The sequence below is a fragment of the Garra rufa genome, chromosome 1, assembly GCF_049309525.1.
Source record: "Garra rufa chromosome 1, GarRuf1.0, whole genome shotgun sequence".
In the NCBI taxonomy this organism is placed as follows: Eukaryota; Metazoa; Chordata; class Actinopteri; order Cypriniformes; family Cyprinidae; genus Garra; species Garra rufa.
The window spans coordinates 77211536-77229314 of NC_133361.1; the positions used below are offsets into that span (position 1 = coordinate 77211536).

The 17779-nt window shown below is 38.6% G+C and overlaps 15 non-coding genes across 15 annotated transcripts; all 15 read left to right on the top strand.

The window, feature by feature from the left end:
• Positions 1–9800: 9800 nt before the first annotated feature.
• Positions 9801–9912, top strand: trnal-caa (transfer RNA leucine (anticodon CAA)). Its single transcript has 2 exons — positions 9801–9838; positions 9866–9912. It is a non-coding gene; the product is annotated as a tRNA-Leu (tRNA).
• A 452-nt stretch (positions 9913–10364) lies between these two features.
• On the top strand, positions 10365–10476 carry trnal-caa (transfer RNA leucine (anticodon CAA)). The gene is made up of 2 exons: positions 10365–10402; positions 10430–10476. It is a non-coding gene; the product is annotated as a tRNA-Leu (tRNA).
• Positions 10477–11199: 723 nt separating this feature from the next.
• trnal-caa (transfer RNA leucine (anticodon CAA)) lies at positions 11200–11310 on the top strand. The gene is made up of 2 exons: positions 11200–11237; positions 11265–11310. It is a non-coding gene; the product is annotated as a tRNA-Leu (tRNA).
• Positions 11311–11485: 175 nt separating this feature from the next.
• On the top strand, positions 11486–11596 carry trnal-caa (transfer RNA leucine (anticodon CAA)). The gene is made up of 2 exons: positions 11486–11523; positions 11551–11596. It is a non-coding gene; the product is annotated as a tRNA-Leu (tRNA).
• A 156-nt stretch (positions 11597–11752) lies between these two features.
• On the top strand, positions 11753–11863 carry trnal-caa (transfer RNA leucine (anticodon CAA)). The gene is made up of 2 exons: positions 11753–11790; positions 11818–11863. It is a non-coding gene; the product is annotated as a tRNA-Leu (tRNA).
• Positions 11864–13584: 1721 nt separating this feature from the next.
• trnal-caa (transfer RNA leucine (anticodon CAA)) lies at positions 13585–13694 on the top strand. The gene is made up of 2 exons: positions 13585–13622; positions 13649–13694. It is a non-coding gene; the product is annotated as a tRNA-Leu (tRNA).
• Positions 13695–13860: 166 nt separating this feature from the next.
• Positions 13861–13970, top strand: trnal-caa (transfer RNA leucine (anticodon CAA)). Its single transcript has 2 exons — positions 13861–13898; positions 13925–13970. It is a non-coding gene; the product is annotated as a tRNA-Leu (tRNA).
• Positions 13971–14699: 729 nt separating this feature from the next.
• trnal-caa (transfer RNA leucine (anticodon CAA)) lies at positions 14700–14810 on the top strand. Its single transcript has 2 exons — positions 14700–14737; positions 14772–14810. It is a non-coding gene; the product is annotated as a tRNA-Leu (tRNA).
• Positions 14811–14976: 166 nt separating this feature from the next.
• trnal-caa (transfer RNA leucine (anticodon CAA)) lies at positions 14977–15086 on the top strand. The gene is made up of 2 exons: positions 14977–15014; positions 15041–15086. It is a non-coding gene; the product is annotated as a tRNA-Leu (tRNA).
• Positions 15087–15252: 166 nt separating this feature from the next.
• On the top strand, positions 15253–15362 carry trnal-caa (transfer RNA leucine (anticodon CAA)). Its single transcript has 2 exons — positions 15253–15290; positions 15317–15362. It is a non-coding gene; the product is annotated as a tRNA-Leu (tRNA).
• A 452-nt stretch (positions 15363–15814) lies between these two features.
• Positions 15815–15924, top strand: trnal-caa (transfer RNA leucine (anticodon CAA)). The gene is made up of 2 exons: positions 15815–15852; positions 15879–15924. It is a non-coding gene; the product is annotated as a tRNA-Leu (tRNA).
• Positions 15925–16090: 166 nt separating this feature from the next.
• Positions 16091–16200, top strand: trnal-caa (transfer RNA leucine (anticodon CAA)). Its single transcript has 2 exons — positions 16091–16128; positions 16155–16200. It is a non-coding gene; the product is annotated as a tRNA-Leu (tRNA).
• A 729-nt stretch (positions 16201–16929) lies between these two features.
• On the top strand, positions 16930–17040 carry trnal-caa (transfer RNA leucine (anticodon CAA)). The gene is made up of 2 exons: positions 16930–16967; positions 16995–17040. It is a non-coding gene; the product is annotated as a tRNA-Leu (tRNA).
• Positions 17041–17215: 175 nt separating this feature from the next.
• trnal-caa (transfer RNA leucine (anticodon CAA)) lies at positions 17216–17326 on the top strand. Its single transcript has 2 exons — positions 17216–17253; positions 17281–17326. It is a non-coding gene; the product is annotated as a tRNA-Leu (tRNA).
• Positions 17327–17602: 276 nt separating this feature from the next.
• On the top strand, positions 17603–17712 carry trnal-caa (transfer RNA leucine (anticodon CAA)). Its single transcript has 2 exons — positions 17603–17640; positions 17667–17712. It is a non-coding gene; the product is annotated as a tRNA-Leu (tRNA).
• The last annotated feature ends 67 nt before the right edge of the window (positions 17713–17779 follow it).

Consider the following 17779-nt stretch of genomic DNA (forward strand, 5'->3'; position numbering starts at 1 on the left):
TCATGATTCATTTTTTACAGTGTAGTTAACGTTTATAGTATGAGGAAGAAATTGAGGAGTATCCTGGCAAATAAAAATGATTTAAGACATCTCAAATTCTTAACTCTGCAAGTAAGTGACAAAATTCATGCAAAGATTGACATGAACCTTTTTATTATGTGGCTTTGACTGTGTATAGATCCTTTTCAGTGTAGTCAGCGTTTTGTAAACTTCTGTAGTGGTAAATAGAAACTGTGACAAATATATTGTCGTGTCCTCGTTTACCCCAATAGCAAAAGAAAAATAAGATCCCTGACAGCATTTCAATGATTTTTCAAGAGGAATAAATACACAAACAATATATCAAGACACTGATTACAATAGTCAAAAGAGTTATAAATCAAATTTGCCAGCAAACCCTCTTTGTAACAGTTACACAGCAGCATTAACTAGTTTAATGTGAGTTTAATGGTAAGGTATAAAAACAGAAAGCGGTAGTTTTTTTAAATATACATAAAAAAATATAGAAAATATTCCTAGATTCACTATGTTAATAACTTTAGACAAGCACCATCATATGAGTACGAAATTTTATTCTATATACAACATTTCTATGATGTATTTGTGATTCTAGACGGAGAGCAGCGCACCAATGGGACTTTTATTTTGCTCTGGTGATGTGACGTCATAAAGCTTCGCCGCGCTCCTCATCTGTTGTGAGTCACCTGAAGAAAGGTTTGTGGTTTTAAAGTTTTTAAACCAATGTATATTGTTGCATCAATAAAGCGTTTTTACAAGCTATGTAAAGTAAATCATCCTTATTAAATAAAACGTTGATGCTTTAGTGTTACTGAAGACGCTATCCTTTAGAAACAGAATGTGCGTCTCATTTCTGTCTCTATATCATGAATCAATCGTGTGTTGATGTTGATGTATGTTGAAGTGATGATAGAAACTGAGAATCCGAATCATTTGAATCAAATCATTTGTGAAATGATTCAGTGATTCGATTCAGCGGCACGCGGACTACAGACGACAACAACAAACACAAACGATTGAATCAACCGAGAATGATTTCATGAAAGTGTAATATATTAGATATGAACAAATATTTCAATACGAAATTTAAATAAAAAATTGCCTGCCTAAATATAAACCTTCTGGGTAATTTGTGTATTTTATAAATTGTATATTAACTTTGTCTTATTAGTGCACTGAATACTGAACTAGGAGCTGATTGAGACGCACCCAGAGATTTAGTTTGCATTGATTTTTCTTTCTATTAATTATTCTCATCTTAAACAGGAGAAAGTTTTCAAACACACAGAAAAACTGGAGAATCAACAGAGATCCACAAGATACACTATTCTAAAGATGGCTTTTATTAAAGAGGAGAGTGAAGACATGAAGATTGAAGAAACATTGAAACATGAAGATACTGAGGAACAAACACAGATGGTGTTTATTAAAGGGTTATGAAACCCCAGGCAACTTTTTCTGAGATTTAAGCAGAAGTGTTTGTGTTGCACATCATAGAAAGCAACGTTGGCATCTGTTAATATTAATTGTTAGAGATAACTGGTTAATTTTGAGCTTTTTTGCGCTATTTTCATCTTCCGGGTTTAAAATCTACATTGTCCTGACGTCAGCTTTTGTGACGTGGCGATGGACTATAGTACATCGATGACGCGTCGGTGTCTCATAAATATTCATGCCGCTGCGTGTTCTTATCCTATGCGAAGTCGATTCGCTTAGTCATTCACGACAGCGCTTGCTGATTTGCTGTGGCAGGTGCTTCAGTCTCAGTCTATGAGATCGCCCAGAGCGTTTGTTTCTCTATGGCTCTGAGATCGCTTACATTAACTGAGAGGAACGTTCATGAGTGAGAGTCCGGCTCACGCGATTAATTCACAAAGTAAGTGTAAGCGGTTTTTCTTTGACGCAACCCATCAAAAGGCTTATATAAACGCGCCAAAATAAGCCTTAACAGTTATTAGTGGTTCAACAGTGTGTTCATATATAGGTTTTCGATGCATAGTGCAAAAGAATGCACATTTATTTGTGTTTTAAACTCGTGGGGAGCGAAATGAAACTGTCTGAACCCAAAGTTGTCTGTGTGGTCTCTCTCCCCGATCTCCCCTCTACTCCACGCAGCGCTGTGAGCGCGCCACGCCCACTTCTGCAGCATTTTTCAAAACTGTGGTGAGAGTAGCCAGTGCTGAAACAGGGGGGTTTCGTAACCCTTTAAAGAGGAGAGTGAGGTCATGAAGATTGAAGAAACATTCAGAGTCAAACATGAAGAAACTGAGGAACAAACAGGTTGGTTTTTATTCTTAAAGCTGAACCCAGCAAACACAGTACGTTGTGAGGACGTCGCCAGTTGGTCGTCATTTGGTCAGCGTGACATTACTTTATGACAACGTCGTGAGGACGTTGTGGTAACGTTCCATATTTTTGAATTTTGGCTAACGTCCCAGAAACGTCGTAGGCACGTCCCTAAAAGACGTCGCTGGTTGGTCGCCTGGGAAACGTTATAGCGACGTGGTCAGCAGGTCTCCAACTAACTTTTCATATTATTGCACTACATGTATTAAGCTTATTTTTTAAAGATGTAAACCGTTTTAATAGCCAATAAAATGAATTCGTCAAGCATTTTGCATGATGGAATGAATTATTATATAAGTATAACCCGTCATTTAAAATATAGAAATGTTTGTCATCAAATTAATGGCAAAACAAAAACCAAATAGTTTGCTTAGCAAATGGTGATAATTTATGGTTGTGAATGGTTTATTGAAAGGGGGAACGGGACAAATGTTAAGGTTAAAAAAAAAGACTGTAAAAAAAGACCATGGTTAAAACCAGCGCACGTCACTTTCTGAGTGCTGCGTTAGTGCCCCGTGCGCGTGCCCGTCATTAACGGTCAACTTCCAGAAGACGGACTAGAAGGAAAAGGTAAGCGCTTAAAATCTTCTCTTATTCATATTTTTTTGCTGATATAACGTTAGATGACACGTAAGATAAGTAGTGTTTTGTGTTTTTGAGGTTTTCTATATTAATTTAATAAATAAATGCCCTGTTTGGTTAATGTTAAAGTTAATTAGCTTCGTTCTGGAGGCGGTCTGTGGTAACGTTAAGTTAACTTTTAAAATCCTAAATTAAAATGTTATACCTTATTTTTTAGTCTAGTTTGAAATTTACCCACGATAAACTATACAATATTAATTTTTTTTTAAATTATTTTAACTTCTACCATAGTAACGTTGACTGCTTGTCGTTCGCATATGCTCATGCTAGCCTAGCCGTATTGTAAACTTAAATATAAACCATTGATGTTATATAAACTAATTAGACCGAGGCTGCCGAAATCCCATTCAGTGTATGTGGGATTAATAATGTCCTGCTTTCCTGTCGATTAACAGGCCTGTAAATGGTGTAATTTGCTTGTTACATGTTATTGGTTTTTACATACATAACTTGCATCATTTTTATGCTAGTGACTTTTCATTGACAAACAGATCTGATACTTTAGTTTTAACAAATATGTATCCAACAAATAGTTCACTATTTTATGTCCTTACTGCCAGTGAACCAGTTGAGTCATTCAGTGAGTTGCTTATTAGAAATGATGTTCATTGTTACTATGTAGTAGTTTAAGGATTTTGGCTAAGGTCCCAGAAACGTCGTGGGCACGTCCTCAAAGCTGGTCTCTGGATAATTTTTCATATTATTGCACTAAATGTATTGAGCCTATTTTTTTAAGTAGTAGTTTGAATGCTTTATTCATTGTTCATTGTTTTATCAATGTTTTATTCAAAACTAACATACTTTTTTTAATAACAGGTGGAGAGAGAGTCTGGGCAGCAGCAACACGACAATCATGATTATGATTAGGGATGGGTATCAAGTACAGGTAACTTACTGATTTGGTTCCTGACTTGTTCAGTACCAAAAAATATATATAAAGCAACAGGACTAATGGTGCTGCTATTTGTATTTTAGACACAACCACATGACATCCAAACTATCTCTAAGTGTATGGCAGAAAGGATCCAGGATCAAGAGATCATCCATCATGAAGACTGTGTTCAAAAGAACCCAGCAAATCCTCGGTAGAAAACTAAACCTCATTGTTTCAGTGTCACTCAGGCACAAATATAGATTTAAATTGATTTCAGTGGCTTAAATATTTATATTTCAGGCCTCCCTGACCCTTCTGTTGTCCTGGATGTGAAGACATGCTGGAACTGCATTTTCTCATGGTTAAAGGAGTTGTGCTGCAGTATCCTTCCTGGACCCACAAAACAAAATGCTCAGGAGGAGAGACAGGTAATCCACAGGGTTGGATTTATCATTTCAATTACTCATAGCTAGATACAGGGGTTGGACAAAAAAACTGAAACACCTGGTTTTAGACCACAGTTAGTATGGTGTTGGGCCTTCTTTTTGTGGCCAATAGAGCATTTCGTCTTTGGAATTGTCATATACAAGTCCTGCACAGTTGCCAAAGGCATTTTGAGCCATTCTCCTCTTGCAGATCAGGGGTCAGGTCACTACATGATACTGGTGTAGGAAAATGTTATCTGACTCGCTCCTCCAAAACACCCCAAAGTGGCACAATAATATTTAGATCTGGAGACTATGCATGCCATGGGAGATGTCCAACTTCACTTTTCTTGTTCATAAGACCACTCTGTGGGGTTGGACAATGAAACTGAAACACTGGGCAATATAATGTTGGAGGTTTCATGGCTATATTTTTGCAGCCTGGTGGCCAATCTTCACTGACTGCACATTCCACCAGTAAGAACAGGTGTGAACGTTGACTATGTGCACCCAATGGTTCAGACATTGTACTCTGAAGGTGGTACCATGTATCAGGATGATAATGCACCAGTACACACAGCAAGACAGGTGACAGAGTGGTCTGATGAACAAGAAAAGTGAAGTTGGACATCTCCCATGGCATGCATAGTCACCAGATCTGAATATTATTGTGCCACTTTGGGGTGTTTTGGAAGCGAGTCAGATTTTACTTTTTTATTTATTATTATTTGATTTTTATTATTTTTTAGATTTTTTAGATTTGTATATGACAATTCCAAAGACGAAATGCACTATTGGCCAAAAAAAGGAGGCCCAACACCATACTAACTGTGGTCTAAAACCAGGTGTTTCAGTTTTTTTGTCCAACCCCTGTAGATATCAATTGATAGTCTAATTCCAGAGCCTGTGAATGATTTTGTTTTTCGTCAGTCAGGAGACATTTTTGTGAAATTGTTGATGCTCGTATGATTGTCATATCATGGTAACTTACAACAGTGGTTTTCAAACCTGGACCTGGGGACACACAGCACTATACATTTTGCACATCTCTCTTTACTGACAGATTTGTTCATGAAGCTCTTTCCTAAGGAGCTGATGATCTGAAGAAGGTGGGTTTCACAAGAGAGACATACAAAATGTGCAGTGCTGTGGGTCACCTGGACCACAATTGTAAACCACTGCCTTCATGAGCACCTCCTGTGCTCCTGATCATTTTTAAACATGTTTAAAAAATATTTGAGTTGGCCTGAATTTGACCAATGTAAGACTCCCCTATTTCTAAATCATACACAACCACATCACTTTGCTGTGTTTCCCACAGGATTTGTTTGAGACTTTGGGGGCTGGACCTTCGTGTGTCTGGGGGCATGGCCTAGTGTACAAAAGTATGTACTGTACAGTTTAAACTTAATTTTTTCTATCTGGTGCACTTTGTATTAAGAGCTCCGACCCATGCTAAGTGTGGAAATTTAACAAAGAAAAAGTCAATGCAAATGACGTATCCCTCTTTTTGGTTATTGTGGACTCTTAAGAGTTTCATGAATAAGTTTTAAGCTAAATCTCCTTTCCAGGACACCTAATAGTAAGATCAAATTCTCTGTGAACATGGCCACAGATTGTGCCTTTCCTTTAGAAGCTGGAGAATAACTTAAGATTTCAAAAGGAAGATTTGCAGTTTTATACAAACTTATACAAACTGTCTATAAAATTAATTGGTTAATTAGTTTTATTTATATTTTATGTGGATTCAAGGGAAAGGTGAAAAATGAGAAGGCCTAGGAATGACTGAGGAAGGCAGCCGTGAGGAAAATCAAGTAATCATCAGAATGTAAGTTCTTTGCAATCTGTGCATTGTTTATTACAAGATGTGTTTTCATTTAAATTCAAAGCTGAATTTTCAGCATCAATACTCCAGTTGTAAGTGTTCAAAATCATTCTAATATGCTGTGTTGCCCAATTTAGTTGTGTACACTAGGTTGGAGTCACTTTTTTTCACAAGTTTTTTTTTTCTTTATGAAGACCTTAATAGCAAGGATGCATTAAACTGATCTGAAGTGGTAGAAAAAACATTTATAATGTTACAAAAGTAAAAAAAAAAAAAAAAAAAAGGTTTTAAACCTTAACTATGTATTTATAAAATTATCCTAAAAAGAAATCACAGTTTACACAGAAATATTAAGTAGCACAACTGTTTTCAACATTGATAATAAGCAAAAATGTTTTTTGAGCATCAAATCATATGAGAATGATCATGTGAAACTGAAGACTGGAGTAAAGGCTACTGAAGAATTCACCTTTGCCTCACAGGAAAGAAATGCATTTTAAGGTCTATTTGAAAAACAACAGAAAACGTATTTTAAATTAAAATATTTCACACTATTGTATTGTAAGTTAAATATAAATATAGCTTTGGTGTGTCGAAAAACATTAAAAAAACTGAAAGACTGCAGATTTTGACTGGTTGTGTGTACATACAGTAGCAACATTAACGAGGTTATTCTCCTTTTCAGCTGCCAGAGAAGGATATTGACAGTACAGCCTCAGGATAGCGAAGAGGAAGAAAAACACCTTTGACATAATTTTCTCATACATTTGCCATGTGTTATAATAAAAACAATAAACCTGACTACAATAATATGGTCAATTTTATTAAAAGTTTCAAGTTTGCAAAGAATCTGGAGTATGTGGCACTGCATTAGAGGTACTCGTTGCTGAATAAGACCAAGTGCTGAGCAGGAACCTTATTCTTTAGCAAAACTCCTCATCAGCTCTCCAAGAGTAGATCAAGAGTGAAGTGTCACCCTCCTATCCTTCCCTCAGAAGAGAGTACCTTCTGCTGCTGTGGTAAGAAAGACATTCTTCTTTTTCTCTCACAACTGTCCAGAACCTAAATTCTCAGCAAAGAGTCTTCTCCACAGCTGAGGACAGATCTCAGATTTTTCTGAAAAAGTCAACAGGCTCATTTACTGTATGTTTTTTGGGTGGGCCTAATACAGGGGAGATGTAATCTCTAAATTGTTATATTAAATAATAGGTGTCATGTTTAAAATGCAATGGCTTAGTATATGTAGAAAATAACACTGAATAAATGGTGATTTAATAAATGAATGCTGATTTTCTGTTGGAATTTAATGATTTTGTATTGGTTTGCATGTATGTAGTGAATATATTTACAAAAACTACAACAATTTGAAAACATAAGGATTTAGTGTTTGTTTTTTACAGCAGAAAATGTTTGAGTTTGTCATTATATACTGATTTCAAGGTGGTAGGAACACATACTCGGACAGGACTAAAGGTGAGAAGCAAATATTAAAAATACTGGGAAGGTGCTAGTTTGGTCGTTAGGACATACTTGCCACGTCCTAGCAACGTAACGCAATAACGTCGCTGCGACGAATATGGGAATCACAAAGTTACGTCGCTGGTACGTTATTTGGAACGTCGCCGCGACCAATGTGGTCCTTTATAGTAACGCCCTCACGACGTGCCAGTTTGGTCGTGGAGACGTACTCACCACGTTCCAGCAACGTACCAAATAACGTCGCTACAACGAATATGGGAATCACAAAGTTACGTCGCTGGAACGTTATTTGGTACGTCGCTGCGACGAATATGGTCCGGTCCAGTATTAGCTAGAAATTGTGTTAGCTGGGATCAGTCAAATGAAATACAATAAATGTACAAATAAATATTACAAATTAAAAAACGATCAGAAATGCGTCCAATTTTCTAATACTATTATTTGATGACAACAATACATTTGGAAAACAAAATACAGCCATTTCTGCTTTTTTTCTATTAAACAAAAAACCAAGCTGCACCCTTTTTTAAATTTCATCTTTCATTTCAAAATAGAATAATGAATGAACGAAAAAGTACACGGACCGAGACGCATGGTTATATTTAGTTGATATTGAAAATATTGAAAATCGTAATTAAATTGAATCTTAATTTTAAGATGGCAGTAGGCCTACTGACATACAGAGATTCCAAATATAAACAAAAGGCATAAAACCTGCAATTTTACATATTGTTAAAATGTAAAGATTCACACCCCTTTACAATGAGCCCATTTGTAACATCAACTAAGATTGATGAAAGCTGTAGAATAGAAGTGTTGTTCCTTGTTAGAGTCTGTTAATTTCAACATTTACTGTAATAATGTTAAATTTTGAAGTTTATTTTGTTAACATTAATGAGCTATGAAATAACTTTAATGATCAATATATAATTATTATTATTATTTTTATTCATTTACAAAGTATGGTTTAGTATTTTTTTTTAAATAGTACAGCACTATTTTAGTTGCCGTTCAGTATCCATTGTCAAAAACTATCGGTTAATTAATCGGTATCGGCCAGTGTGGTCCAACCTAGCTATCGGTATCGGTAAAAACCAATGTCGGTCGACCTCTAGTTTCAACCTTCTCAAATACTGAGGCTTCTGGTCTCCGAATGGAGGCGTGGGTTCAAATCCGACTTCTGACAACTATTTTTCAGGAGCCCGAAAAAATGTCATAAATGACTTAAGCAATATAGAATATGTTCTCAGATTTTAAATGTGGCAAATATCTATCACTTTCAAAAGCTCAAACTTTTGGATTCCCACTAGTTCATTAATTGTACCGATACTTACAGCACAGCTGTCGTACTGTCAGGGTGGCCGAGCGGTCTAAGGCATCAGACTCAAGGGTTTCAACCTTCTCAAATCCTGAGGCTTCTGGTCTCTGAATCGAGCTTGGGTTCAAATCCCACTTCTGACAACTATTTTTCAGGAGCCCGAAAAAATGTCATAAATGACTTAAGCAATATAGAATATGTTCTCAGATTTTAAATATGGCAAATATCTATCACTTGACGAAAGCTCATACTTTTGGATTCCCATTAGTTTATTAATTGCACCGATACTTACAGCACAGCTATCGTACTGTCAGGATGGCCGAGCGTTCTAAGGCACCAGACTCAAGGGTTTCAACATTCTCAAATACTGAGACTTCTGGTCTCTGAATGGAGGCGTGGGTTCAAATCCCACGTTTGACAACAACTTTTCAGAAACCTGAAAAAATTCCATATATCATTATATGTCACTTAAGCAACATAGTATGTTTTTCAGATATTAAAAATGGCAAATATCAACCACTTGAAGAAAACTCTGACTTTTGGATTCCCATTAGTTCTCTATTTGTACCGATACTTACAGTAAAGCTGTTGTAATGTCAGGATGGCCGAGCAGTCTAAGGCGCCAAACTCAAGGGTTTCAACCTTCTCAAATACTGAGGCTTCTGGTCTCCGAATGGAGGCGTGGGTTCAAATCCCTCTTCTGACAACTGTTTTTCAGGAGCCCGAAAAAATGTCAAAAATTACTTAAGCAATATAGAATATGTTCTCAGATTTTAAATATGGCAAATATCTATCACTTTGACGAAAGCTCATACTTTTGGATTCCCATTAGTTTATTAATTGCACCGATACTTACAGCACAGCTGTCGTACTGTCAGGATGGCCGAGCGTTCTAAGGCACCAGACTCAAGGGTATCAACATTCTCAAATACTGAGACTTCTGGTCTCCATAATGGAGGCGTGGGTTCAAATCCCACTTCTGACAATAACTTTTCAGAAGCCCGAAAAAATGACATCTACGACTTAAGCAATATAGAATATGTTCTCAGATTTTAAATGTGGCAAATATCTATCACTTGACGAAAACTCAGACTTTTGGATTCCCATTAGTTTATTAATTGCGCTGATACTTACAGCACAGATGTTGTTCTGTCAGGATGGCCGAGCAGTCTAAGGCGCCAGACTCAAGGGTTTCGACCTTCTCAAATACTGAGGCTTCTGGTCTCTGATTGGAGGCGTGTGTTCAAATCCCTCTTCTGACAACAACTTTTCAGAAGCCTGAAAAAATTCCATGTATCCTTACATGTCACTTAAGCAACATAGCATGTGTTTCAGATATTAAATATGGCAAATATCTATCACTTGACAAAAGCTCAGACTTTTGGATTTCCATTAGTTTATTAATTGCACCGATACTTATAGCGCAGCAGTCATACTGTCAGGATGGCAGAGCGGCCTAAGGCGCCAGACTCAAGGGTTTCAACCTTCTCAAATACTGAGGCTTCTGGTCTCCGTAATGGAGGCGTGGGTTCAAATCCCACTTCTGACAATAACTTTTCAGAAGCCCGAAAAAATGACATCTACGACTTAAGCAATATAGAATATGTTCTCAGATTTTAAATGTGGCAAATATCTATCACTTGACGAAAACTCAGACTTTTGGATTCCCATTAGTTTATTAATTGCGCTGATACTTACAGCACAGCTGTCGTACTGTCATGGTGGCCGAGCGGTCTAAGGCGCCAGACTCAAGCTTTCAACCTTCTGAAATACTGAGGCTTCTCGTCTCCGAATGGAGGCGTGGGTTCAAATCCCTCTTCTGACAACTATTTTTCAGGAGCCCGAAAAAATGTCAAAAATTACTTAAGCAATATAGAATATGTTCTCAGATTTTAAATAGGGCAAATACTGTATCTATCACTTGACGAAAGCTCAGACTTTTGGATTCCCATTAGTTTATTAATTGCACCGATACTTACAGCACAGCTGTCGTGCTGTCAGGGTGGCCGAGCGGTCTAAGGCGCAAGACTCAAGGTTTCAACCTTCTCAAATACTGAGGCTTCTGGTCTCCGAATGGAGGCCTAGATTCAAATCCCACTTCTGACAACTATTTTTCAGGAGCCCGAAAAAATGTCATAAATGACTTAAGCAACATAGAATATGTTCTTAGATATTAAATATGGCAAATATCTTTCACTTGACGAAAGCTCAAACTTTTGGATTCCCATTAGTTTATTAATTGCACTGATACTTACAGCACAGCTGTTGTACTGTCAGGATGGCCGAGTGGTCCAAGGCGCCAGACTCAAGGGTTTCGACCTTCTCAAATACTGAGGCTTCTGGTCTCCGATTGGAGGCGTGGGTTCAAATCCCACTTCTGACAACAACTTTTCAGAAGCCTGAAAAAATTCCATATATCCTTATATGTCACTTAAGCAATATAGCATGTGTTTCAGATATTAAATATGGCAAATATCTGTCACTTGACAAAAGCTCAGACTTTTGGATTTCCATTAGTTTATTAATTGCAACGATACTTACAGCGCAGCTGTCGTATTGTCAGGATGGCCGAGCGGTCTAAGGCGCCAGACTCAAGGGTTTCAAGCTTCTCAAATACTGAGGCTTCTGGTCTCCGAATGGAGGCGTAGGTTCAAATCCCACTTCTGATAAGGAGCCCAAAAAAATGTAATAAATGACTTAAGCAATATAGAATATGTTCTTAGATTTTAAATATGGCAAATATCTATCACTTGACGAAAGCTCATACTTTTGGATTCCCATTAGTTTATTAATTGCACCGATACTTACAGCACAGCTGTCGTACTGTCAGGATGGCAGAGCGGTCTAAGGCGCCAGACTCAACGGTTTCAACCTTCTCAAATGCTGAGACTTCTGGTCTCCGAATGGAGGCGTGGGTTCAAATCCCACTTCTGACAACTATTTTTCAGGAGCCCGAAAAAATTTCATAAATGGCTTAAGCAATATAGAATATGTTCTTAGATATTAAATATGGCAAATATCTGTCACTTGACGAAAGCTCAGACTTTTGGATTCCCATTAGTTTATTAATTGCACCGATACTTACAGCACAGCTGTCGTACTGTCAGGATGGCTGAGTGGTCTAAAGCCGAGTTCAGACTGCACGATTTTCAAAGCAATCGCATCACAGATGTTTTCACACTGCATGACTATCTGGGGTTGCATTCTGTCGCTGCTGTGTTCACACTGCACGATGGATCGGAGACAGGGGGTTTCACACTGCATGACTTTGCAATAGGAAGAATCGCCGACAACTTTGTCCCGGTCCGCGAACTACGTCTCACAACCAAACACACGCGAAATGTGACATGGAAACAACGTGAGGTCAGGCGTGCAAGTTCTCACATGAGACTGGTGTTATTATAAAAAATGGTAGCCCGCAAGAAGCTTGTCATACAAATAGCATGTGCACTCATTTGCAGCGAAAAGAAAAGAAGCCGAAGCTATTCTTGTTGATACTGTGATCTATACCTTCATAACTCCTCCCCCAACTTTCCGCTGGCCTGGATGTTGCTGTCTCATTGGCTGTAGGTAATCGCCGATGTGATTTTCAGTCAGATCACCTTTCACACGGCATGATTTTGAATCGCCAACAGGTCCAGATATTTAGCATGCCAAATATCTCACGGTTGTCGGCGACACGTCGGCGATTCTCTCAGATCGCATCTTTGATAGTTCACACTGTGTGATTGTCACTCACGTGAACGAGCACCGATTTGCCTGTGATTTCGGGCATTTGTCGGCGATTTCTCAAAACCTGTCGGCGAGTCAAAATCGGGGCTAAAATCATGCAGTCTGAACTAGGCTTAAGGCGCCAGACTCAAGAGTTTCAACCTTTTCAAATACTGAGGCTTCTGGTCTCCGAATGGAGGCGTGGGTTCAAATCCCACTTCTGACAATAACTTTTCAGAAGCCCGAAAAAATGACATCTACGACTTAAGCAATATAGAATATGTTCTCAGATTTTAAATGTGGCAAATATCTATCACTTGACGAAAACTCAGACTTTTGGATTCCCATTAGTTTATTAATTGCACTGATACTTACAGTACGGCTGATGTACTGTCAGGATGGCCGAGCGGTCTAAGGCGCCAGACTCAAGGGTTTCCACCTTCTCAAATACTAAAGCTTCTGGTCTCCGAATGGAGGCGTGTGTTCAAATCCCTCTTCTGACAGCTACTTTTCAGGAGCCCGAAAAAATGTCAAAAATGACTTAAGCAATATAGAATATGTTCTAAGATTTTAAATAGGGCAAATATCTATCACTTGACGAAAGCTCAGACTTTTGAATTCCCATTAGTTTATTAATTGCACCGATACTTACAGCGCAGCTGTCATACTGTCAGGGTGGCCGAGCGGTCTAAGGTGCCAGACTCAAGGGTTTCATCCTTCTCAAATACTGAGGCTTCTGCTCTCCGAATGGAGGCGTGTGTTCAAATCCCACTTCTGACAATAACTTTTCAGAAGCCTGAAAAAATGACATCTACGACTTAAGCAATATAGAATATGTTCTCAGATTTTAAATGTGGCAAATATCTATCACTTGACGAAAACTCAGACTTTTGGATTCCCATTAGTTTATTAATTGGATCGATACTTACAGTACAGCTGTTGTACTGTCAGGATGGCCGAGCGGTCTAAGGCGCCAGACTCAAGGTTTCAACCTTCTCAAATACTGAGGCTTCTGGTCTCCGAATGGAGGCGTGGGTTCAAATCCCCCTTCTGACAACTATTTTTCAGGAGCCCGAAAAAATGTCATAAATGAATTATGCAATATAGAATATGTTCTTAGATATTAAATATGGCAAATATCTGTCACTTGACGAAAGCCCAGACTTTTGGATTCCCATTAGTTTATTAATTGCACCGATACTTACAGCACAGCTGTTGTACTGTCAGGATGGCCGAGCGGTCTAAGGCGCCAAACTCAAAGTTTCAACCTTCTCAAATACTGAGGCTTCTGGTCTCCGATTGGAGGCGTGGGTTCAAATCCCACTTCTGACAACAACTTTTCAGAAACCTGAAAAAATTCCATATATCCTTATATGTCACTTAAGCAATTTAGCATGTGTTTCAGATATTAAATATGGCAAATATCTGTCACTTGACAAAAGCTCAGACTTTTGGATTCCCATTAGTTTATTAATTGCAACGATACTTACAGCGCAGCTGTCGTATTGTCAGGATGGCCATGCGGTCTAAGGCGCCAGACTCAAGGGTTTCAACCTTCTCAAATACTGAGGCTTCTGGTCTCCGAATGGAGGCGTTGGTTCAAATCCCACTTCTGACAATAACTTTTCAGAAGCCCGAAAAAATGACATCTACGACTTAAGCAATATAGAATATGTTCTCAGATTTTAAATGTGGCAAATATCTATCACTTGACGAAAACTCAGACTTTTGGATTCCCATTAGTTTATTAATTGCACCGATACTTACAGCATAGTTGTTGTTCTGTCAGGATGGCCGAGCGGTCTAAGGCGCCAGACTCAAGGGTTTCAACCTTCTCAAATACTAAAGCTTCTGGTCTCCGAATGGAGGCGTGTGTTCAAATCCCTCTTCTGACAGCTACTTTTCAGGAGCCCGAAAAAATGTCAAAAATGACTTAAGCAATATAGAATATGTTCTAAGATTTTAAATAGGGCAAATATCTATCACTTGACGAAAGCTCAGACTTTTGAATTCCCATTAGTTTATTAATTGCACCGATACTTACAGCGCAGCTGTCATACTGTCAGGGTGGCCGAGCGGTCTAAGGTGCCAGACTCAAGGGTTTCATCCTTCTCAAATACTGAGGCTTCTGCTCTCCGAATGGAGGCGTGGGTTCAAATCCCACTTCTGACAATAACTTTTCAGAAGCCTGAAAAAATGACATCTACGACTTAAGCAATATAGAATATGTTCTCAGATTTTAAATGTGGCAAATATCTATCACTTGACGAAAACTCAGACTTTTGGATTCCCATTAGTTCATTAATTGGATCGATACTTACAGTACAGCTGTTGTACTGTCAGGATGGCCGAGCGGTCTAAGGCGCCAGACTCAAGGTTTCAACCTTCTCAAATACTGAGGCTTCTGGTCTCCGAATGGAGGCGTGGGTTCAAATCCCCCTTCTGACAACTATTTTTCAGGAGCCCGAAAAAATGTCATAAATGAATTATGCAATATAGAATATGTTCTTAGATATTAAATATGGCAAATATCTGTCACTTGACGAAAGCCCAGACTTTTGGATTCCCATTAGTTTATTAATTGCACCGATACTTACAGCACAGCTGTTGTACTGTCAGGATGGCCGAGCGGTCTAAGGCGCCAAACTCAAAGTTTCAACCTTCTCAAATACTGAGGCTTCTGGTCTCCGATTGGAGGCGTGGGTTCAAATCCCACTTCTGACAACAACTTTTCAGAAACCTGAAAAAATTCCATATATCCTTATATGTCACTTAAGCAATTTAGCATGTGTTTCAGATATTAAATATGGCAAATATCTGTCACTTGACAAAAGCTCAGACTTTTGGATTCCCATTAGTTTATTAATTGCAACGATACTTACAGCGCAGCTGTCGTATTGTCAGGATGGCCATGCGGTCTAAGGCGCCAGACTCAAGGGTTTCAACCTTCTCAAATACTGAGGCTTCTGGTCTCCGAATGGAGGCGTTGGTTCAAATCCCACTTCTGACAATAACTTTTCAGAAGCCCGAAAAAATGACATCTACGACTTAAGCAATATAGAATATGTTCTCAGATTTTAAATGTGGCAAATATCTATCACTTGACGAAAACTCAGACTTTTGGATTCCCATTAGTTTATTAATTGCACCGATACTTACAGCATAGTTGTTGTTCTGTCAGGATGGCCGAGCGGTCTAAGGCGCCAGACTCAAGGTTTCAACCTTCTCAAATACTGAGGCTTCTGGTCTCCGAATGGAGGCGTGGGTTCAAATCCCCCTTCTGACAACTATTTTTCAGGAGCCCGAAAAAATGTCATAAATGAATTATGCAATATAGAATATGTTCTTAGATATTAAATATGGCAAATATCTGTCACTTGACGAAAGCCCAGACTTTTGGATTCCCATTAGTTTATTAATTGCACCGATACTTACAGCACAGCTGTTGTACTGTCAGGATGGCCGAGCGGTCTAAGGCGCCAAACTCAAAGTTTCAACCTTCTCAAATACTGAGGCTTCTGGTCTCCGATTGGAGGCGTGGGTTCAAATCCCACTTCTGACAACAACTTTTCAGAAACCTGAAAAAATTCCATATATCCTTATATGTCACTTAAGCAATTTAGCATGTGTTTCAGATATTAAATATGGCAAATATCTGTCACTTGACAAAAGCTCAGACTTTTGGATTCCCATTAGTTTATTAATTGCAACGATACTTACAGCGCAGCTGTCGTATTGTCAGGATGGCCATGCGGTCTAAGGCGCCAGACTCAAGGGTTTCAACCTTCTCAAATACTGAGGCTTCTGGTCTCCGAATGGAGGCGTTGGTTCAAATCCCACTTCTGACAATAACTTTTCAGAAGCCCGAAAAAATGACATCTACGACTTAAGCAATATAGAATATGTTCTCAGATTTTAAATGTGGCAAATATCTATCACTTGACGAAAACTCAGACTTTTGGATTCCCATTAGTTTATTAATTGCACCGATACTTACAGCATAGTTGTTGTTCTGTCAGGATGGCAGAGCGGTCTAAGGCGCCAGACTCAAGGGTTTCAACCTTCTCAAATCCTGAGGCTTCTGGTCTCCTAATGGAGGCATGGGTTCAAATCCCACTTCTGTCAACTATTTTTCAGGAGCCCGAAAAAATGTCATAAATGACTTAAGCAATATAGAATATGTTCTCAGATTTTAAATGTGGCAAATATCTATCACTTGACGAAAACTCAGACTTTTGGATTCCCATTAGTTTATTAATTCCACCGATACTTACAGCACAGCTGTCGTACTGTCAGGATGGCCGAGTGGTCCAAGGCGCCAGACTCAAGGGTTTCGACCTTCTCAAATACTGAGGCTTCTGGTCTCCGATTGGAGGCGTGGGTTCAAATCCCACTTCTGACAACAACTTTTCAGAAGCCTGAAAAAATTCCATATATCCTTATATGTCACTTAAGCAATATAGCATGTGTTTCAGATATTAAATATGGCAAATATCTGTCACTTGACAAAAGCTCAGACTTTTGGATTCCCATTAGTTTATTAATTGCAACGATACTTACAGGGCAGCTGTCGTATTGTCAGGATGGCCGAGCGGTCTAAGGCGCCAGACTCAAGGGTTTCAACCTTCTCAAATACTGAGGCTTCTGGTCTCCGAATGGAGGCGTGGGTTCAAATCCCACTTCTGACAATAACTTTTCAGAAGCCCGAAAAAATGACATCTACGACTTAAGCAATATAGAATATGTTCTCAGATTTTAAATGTGGCAAATATCTATCACTTGACGAAAACTCAGACTTTTGGATACCCATTAGTTTATTAATTGTGCCGATACTTACAGCATAGTTGTCGTTCTGGTCTCAGATTTTAAATGTGGCAAATATCCATCACTTGATGAAAACTCAGACTTTTTGATTCCCATTAGTTTATTAATTGCACCGATACTTACAGTACAGCTGTTGTACTGTCAGGATGGCCGAGCGGTCTAAGGCGCCAGATTCAAGGTTTCAAGCTTCTCAAATACTGAGGCTTCTGGTCTCCGAATGGAGGCGTAGGTTCAAATCCCACTTCTGACAAGGAGCCCAAAAAAATGTCATAAATGACTTAAGCAATATAGAATATGTTCTTAGATTTTAAATATGG